This window comes from Myotis brandtii, unplaced genomic scaffold, assembly GCF_000412655.1.
Source record: "Myotis brandtii unplaced genomic scaffold, ASM41265v1 scaffold1733, whole genome shotgun sequence".
Taxonomy (NCBI): Eukaryota; Metazoa; Chordata; class Mammalia; order Chiroptera; family Vespertilionidae; genus Myotis; species Myotis brandtii.
Window position 1 is genome coordinate 546,059 of NW_005356400.1, and position 5,540 is coordinate 551,598.

General features: G+C 48.6%; 1 long non-coding RNA gene across 1 annotated transcript; it reads left to right on the top strand.

Annotated features, from left to right (window-relative positions):
- The first annotated feature begins 6 nt into the window (after positions 1–6).
- On the top strand, positions 7–3,162 carry LOC106725576. The gene is made up of 2 exons (XR_001361459.1): positions 7–698; positions 2,964–3,162. It is a non-coding gene; the product is annotated as an uncharacterized LOC106725576 (long non-coding RNA).
- Positions 3,163–5,540: the final 2,378 nt, after the last annotated feature.

Here is a 5,540-nt window from a genome sequence, read left to right on the forward strand (position 1 = left end):
CCCAAAACAAAAAAACCACCCAAAGAACACCAGGATGGAAAAGACCCTCAAAGCTTAGGGAGAGGGGAGGCCAGGAATTAGTGCAGCTTCAAACTTATAATCAACAATGGAAACCAAGCAACACTGATAAATACCTTTCTACCCAGAAATCTATGTGTAGCCAAACAACCAATTGTGGGGACGAATCACAGGGATTCAGAAACTCCCTCCCCACACACTCTTTCTTAGAAAGTGATCACAGAATCTGCACCAATAAAGCGCGGAAGTACACCGGGGAGGAGGCAGGCACCGGCTCAGAAAACAAGAAATCCAATCCAGGAGCGAGAGAAAGAATCCCCAGAAGGCAGAAAAGTCGTCGCACAGACAGAGCAGGAAAGAGCCGGCGGCCCAGCGGGAGCCCTCTCAGCCAGTCTGGGCTGGACAGAAAGTCCGAAGCAAACCTCGTCCTGTGGACAAGGGAAAGGCACCGGAGACGGGGACTGAGCCCAAGTGGCAAACACAAAGCAGGCGGAAACAGAAAGACTGGCTTACTCAGAGTGAAAAGCTAGAAAGAAACACTTTTGAAAAAGCATAACCACATGAAGCTAATACAGCATGTGAATTATAACTGAAAAATTAAGAATTTGGAAAAAAGCATAACTACAATGCAATTATCACACTTAAATTTTTTAATGACTTAATGTCCCCAAAAAGCTACTGTCTCAAATTTTGACAATTTACATTTTCCTGAGATATCATTCATTTCAACCACTTTCTCACTTCAAAGCTTTATAAAATGATCTCCTATAGTTCTCTCAGTATTTTGTTTCTGGCTTGTTTTGCTTAAACTTACTGTGTTTGCACTTTTTTTCTGCCGATGCTCCAATAGGCTAACTTCGATTTGTTTCTTTCATTGACACATTTTTTGAAGAAAAAGGCAAGGTAAATGACAGGAAAGCTGTTACCTGTAATAATCTCATAACTACTTGCTCTCTTCTTTAGCAAGCTGTAATATGGGGGAATAACTTCCTGTAGAAATATCACATCCGGGCTGTACCTGTTTGAAAACATCAGTTTATGGTGAACAGCAGATATGTACCATTTCATCTGCAGAACCTAGATTAGGAAATACCACAACATAAAAGCAATACAAAACTGACCGTCACAGACACCCAATATTCAATGTTCATGCTGCTCTTTGGTAACTATAAAACGAGAGATCTGTGCTATTTCACACATAATACTGCAAAGATTAATTTTAAAAAACATATATGTGACACCACACTGTAAAGTTAATGAGAATCACTGACAACAGGAAGCAGTAATCTGATATGTGACATAAAGTTAATGAGAATCACTGACAACAGGAAGCAGTAATCTGAGAGGCACCACAGTCCTGCACCCCGAGGCCCCGAGGGCGTGTGACCACCCTTTTCCGTCCTCGTCCTCTGGAAACAATGATCCCTGACAAGCGACGTGGCTCACCCGTGACCCCACAGGTGACGGCCAGTGTGACAGCCTCAGAACTGCCTGGTAATTCTCGTAGCAATGATTACAGACAAGGTCAGTAAGTCAAATAGCACGAGAAGGCTTCTAACAAAAACCTGTGTTCCTGCCCCGCCTCTCCCTCCACCCTGGGAGCTGGACCTGAATTCCAGTCTCAGACTTCAGCGGCTGCCTCCTGCACGCAGGGGAGACGCACGACCGCCCCCTCCCACAGGCGGGCGAGCACTCACAGAGCGAGGGAGGCACACACCCCTTGAGCCCGCTCCCACAGGTTGTTCAGATCCAGCCCGTCCACGTTCCAGGTGACGAGAGAGAACATGCTGCCGTCCTCCTGCTGGGGGGGTCCAGCTGAGCCGCTTCTAGAGCCGACGGGGCCAGGCGCTTCCTCTTTGGTCAGGTCCACACTGGCAAGATCAGAGTGAAACACAACTTGGCAAGTCACCCACAAACGGCCTAATTTAAAAAGTGCTTTGTCACAGGTAAAGACATTTTACAGACTCCAAAGTCCCTGCCAGCGGAGCAAAAGTCACGACTGAGGGAGTGACTTTTCCTGTTACAGACTCTTCCTGTTATCCGGACGCTGGCTCACTTACAGTTAAGAGTGAACTCAAGACCCTCCCATGACATGACTTTACAAACGAGGACCTTTCCAAACGTATCTGGGTTCATTTTAGATCTTGATCACATCCTGGCCGGTGTGGCTCGGAGGGCTGGGCGTCGTGCCCTGCACCAAGGCTGCTGCTTCGACGCCAGGTCTCACATAGGTGTTTCTCTCTCCCCACCCCAAAAAAACCACCCAAAGAACACCAGGATGGAAAAGACCCTCAAAGCTTAGGGAGAGGGGAGGCCAGGAATTAGTGCAGCTTCAAACTTATAATCAACAATGGAAACCGGGCAACACTGACAAATACCTTTCTACCGAGAAATCTATGTGTAGCCAAACAATCAACCAATTGTGGGGACGAATCACAGGGATTCAGAAACTCCCTCCCCACACACTCTTTCTTAGAAAGTGATCACAGAATCTGCACCAATAAAGCGCGGAAGTACACCGGGGAGGAGGCAGGCACCGGTTCAGAAAACAAGAAATCCAATCCAGGAGCGAGAGAAAGAATCCCCAGAAGGCAGTAAAGTTGTTGCACAGACAGAGCAGGAAAGAGGCGGCGGCCCAGCGGGAGCCCCCTCCTCAGCCAGTCTGGGCTGGACAGAAAGTCAGAAGCAAACCTCGTCCTGTGGACAAGGGAAAGGCACCGGAGACGGGGACTGAGCCCAAGTGGTAAACACAAAGCGGGTGGAAACAGAAAGACTGGCTTACTCAGAGTGAAAAGCTAGAAAGAAACACTTTTGAAAAAGCATAACCACATGAAGCTAACAAAGCATGTGAATTATAACCGAAAAATTAAGAATTTGGAAAAAAGCGTAACGACAATGCAATTATCACACTTAAATTTTTTTAATGACTTAATGTCTCCAAAAAGCTACTGACTCAAATTTTGACAATTTACATTTTCCTGAGATATCATTCATTTCAACCACTTTCTCACTTCAAAGCTTTATAAAATGTTCTCAGTATTTTGTTTCTGGCTTGTTTGCTTAAACTTACTGTGTTTGCACTTTTTTTTGCCGATGCTCCAATAGGCTAACTTCGATTTGTTTCTTTCATTGACACATTTTTTTGAAGAAAAAGGCAAGGTAAATGACAGGAAAGCTGTTACCTGTAATAATCTCATAACTACTTGCTCTCTTCTTTAGCAAGCTGTAATATGGGGGAATAACTTCCTGTAGAAATATCACATCCGGGCTGTACCTGTTTGAAAACATCAGTTTATGGTGAACAGCAGATATGTACCATTTCATCTGCAGAACCTAGATTAGGAAATACCACAACATAAAAGCAATACAAAACTGACCGTCACAGACACCCAATATTCAATGTTCATGCTGCTCTTTGGTAACTATAAAACGAGAGATCTGTGCTATTTCACACATAATACTGCAAAGATTAATTTTAAAAAACATATATGTGACACCACACTGTAAAGTTAATGAGAATCACTGACAACAGGAAGCAGTAATCTGAGAGGCACCACAGTCCTGCACCCCGAGGGACACTTCACGTGTGACCACCCCTTTCCGTCCTCGTCCTCTGGAAACAATGATCCCTGACAAGCGACGTGGCTCACCCGTGACCCCACAGGTGACGGCCAGTGTGACAGCCTCAGAACTGCCTGGTAATTCTCGTAGCAATGATTACAGACAAGGTCAGTAAGTCAAATAGCACGAGAAGGCTTCTAACAAAAACCTGTGTTCCTGCCCCGCCTCTCCCTCCACCCTGGGAGCTGGACCTGAATTCCAGTCTCAGACTTCAGCGGCTGCCTCCTGCACGCAGGGGAGACGCACGACCGCCCCCTCCCACAGGCGGGCGAGCACTCACAGAGCGAGGGAGGCACACACCCCTTGAGCCCGCTCCCACAGGTTGTTCAGATCCAGCCCGTCCACGTTCCAGGTGACGAGAGAGAACATGCTGCCGTCCTCCTGCTGGGGGGGTCCAGCTGAGCCGCTTCTAGAGCCGACGGGGCCAGGCGCTTCCTCTTTGGTCAGGTCCACACTGGCAAGATCAGAGTGAAACACAACTTGGCAAGTCACCCACAAACGGCCTAATTTAAAAAGTGCTTTGTCACAGGTAAAGACATTTTACAGACTCCAAAGTCCCTGCCAGCGGAGCAAAAGTCACGACTGAGGGAGTGACTTTTCCTGTTACAGACTCTTCCTGTTATCCGGACGCTGGCTCACTTACAGTTAAGAGTGAACTCAAGACCCTCCCATGACATGACTTTACAAACGAGGACCTTTCCAAACGTATCTGGGTTCATTTTAGATCTTGATCACATCCTGGCCGGTGTGGCTCGGAGGGCTGGGCGTCGTGCCCTGCACCAAGGCTGCTGCTTCGACGCCAGGTCTCACATAGGTGTTTCTCTCTCCCCACCCCCTTCCTCTCTCTCTCTAAAAAAAAATCAATAAAAAATCTTTTTCCTTTTTTTTTTTTTTAATTAAAGGCCTATTCAGATTTTGCCAACTGTGCTACTAGATCCTCCTCCAGGACCTGGCACGTTTCTCTCGGTCTCCTTTAACCCAGAATCGTCCTCCAGTCCTGGCCTCTCGTGACCTGGGCGTTGGGAAGCACACGGGCCCGGCATTTCGTAGAATCTGCCTCATCAGGGCCTGATGTTTTCTGAGGATCAGATTCGGATCATGCACTTTTTGGGAGGAACGACACGGAGGTGCTACAGTGTCTTCCTCAGTGGGTTTCGTCCCCAGCACTGGCCATGCTGCCTCTGACCGCCTGGTCTTGGCTGGGGTGATGTCTACCCCACTGCTCCCCGCCCAGTGCCGACTCACCCCTGTGGGGGGCCTTTGGTGGGCAGGCCTTTGGGACTATGCCACCCCGTGTCTCTCCCGCACCGCTGGTTTCAGCAGCCTTTGGTGATTTCTGTCCGAAATCATCACCACCGGGTGGTTCCCACGTGTGCTTTTTTCTAAGTCCATCAGCCTCTCCATTCAGCATCTGCTCTAAGGGCAACCGTGCTTCCCGGATGCGCCTTTCATTCTGCAGGTGAAGCCTGGCGGTCACCGAGTTCACAGGCAGGGGGTGCGTTTGGCAGAAAACCACTGGTTGCCGCGGAGAGTAAACAATAAAGAGCCCAGCGATGAGCATCGACCCAGGAACCAGAGGTCACCGGTTCATTCCGGGCCAGGGCTCGGGCCCGGGTGGTGCGCTTGACCCCCAGCAGGGGGCGTGCGGGAGGCAGCTGATGGAGGATGTTTCTCTTCCTCTCTTTGAAAATCAATAAAAACCATGAAAAACAAACTAAAAACAGTCAATACAGTTACCAAACAGTTCCAGTTCCAAGTTACCATGTTTCCATAGAGGCGTTTGCCTCACCCATTCGTTTGGAACCTCTCGCTGGCATGTTTCCTGTCCTTGGAGTGAGGAACAGTCCAGAGGGGGCCTCCCGGACCCCCCTCCACCGGGGCTCCACCCAGCTCCGCCCGCC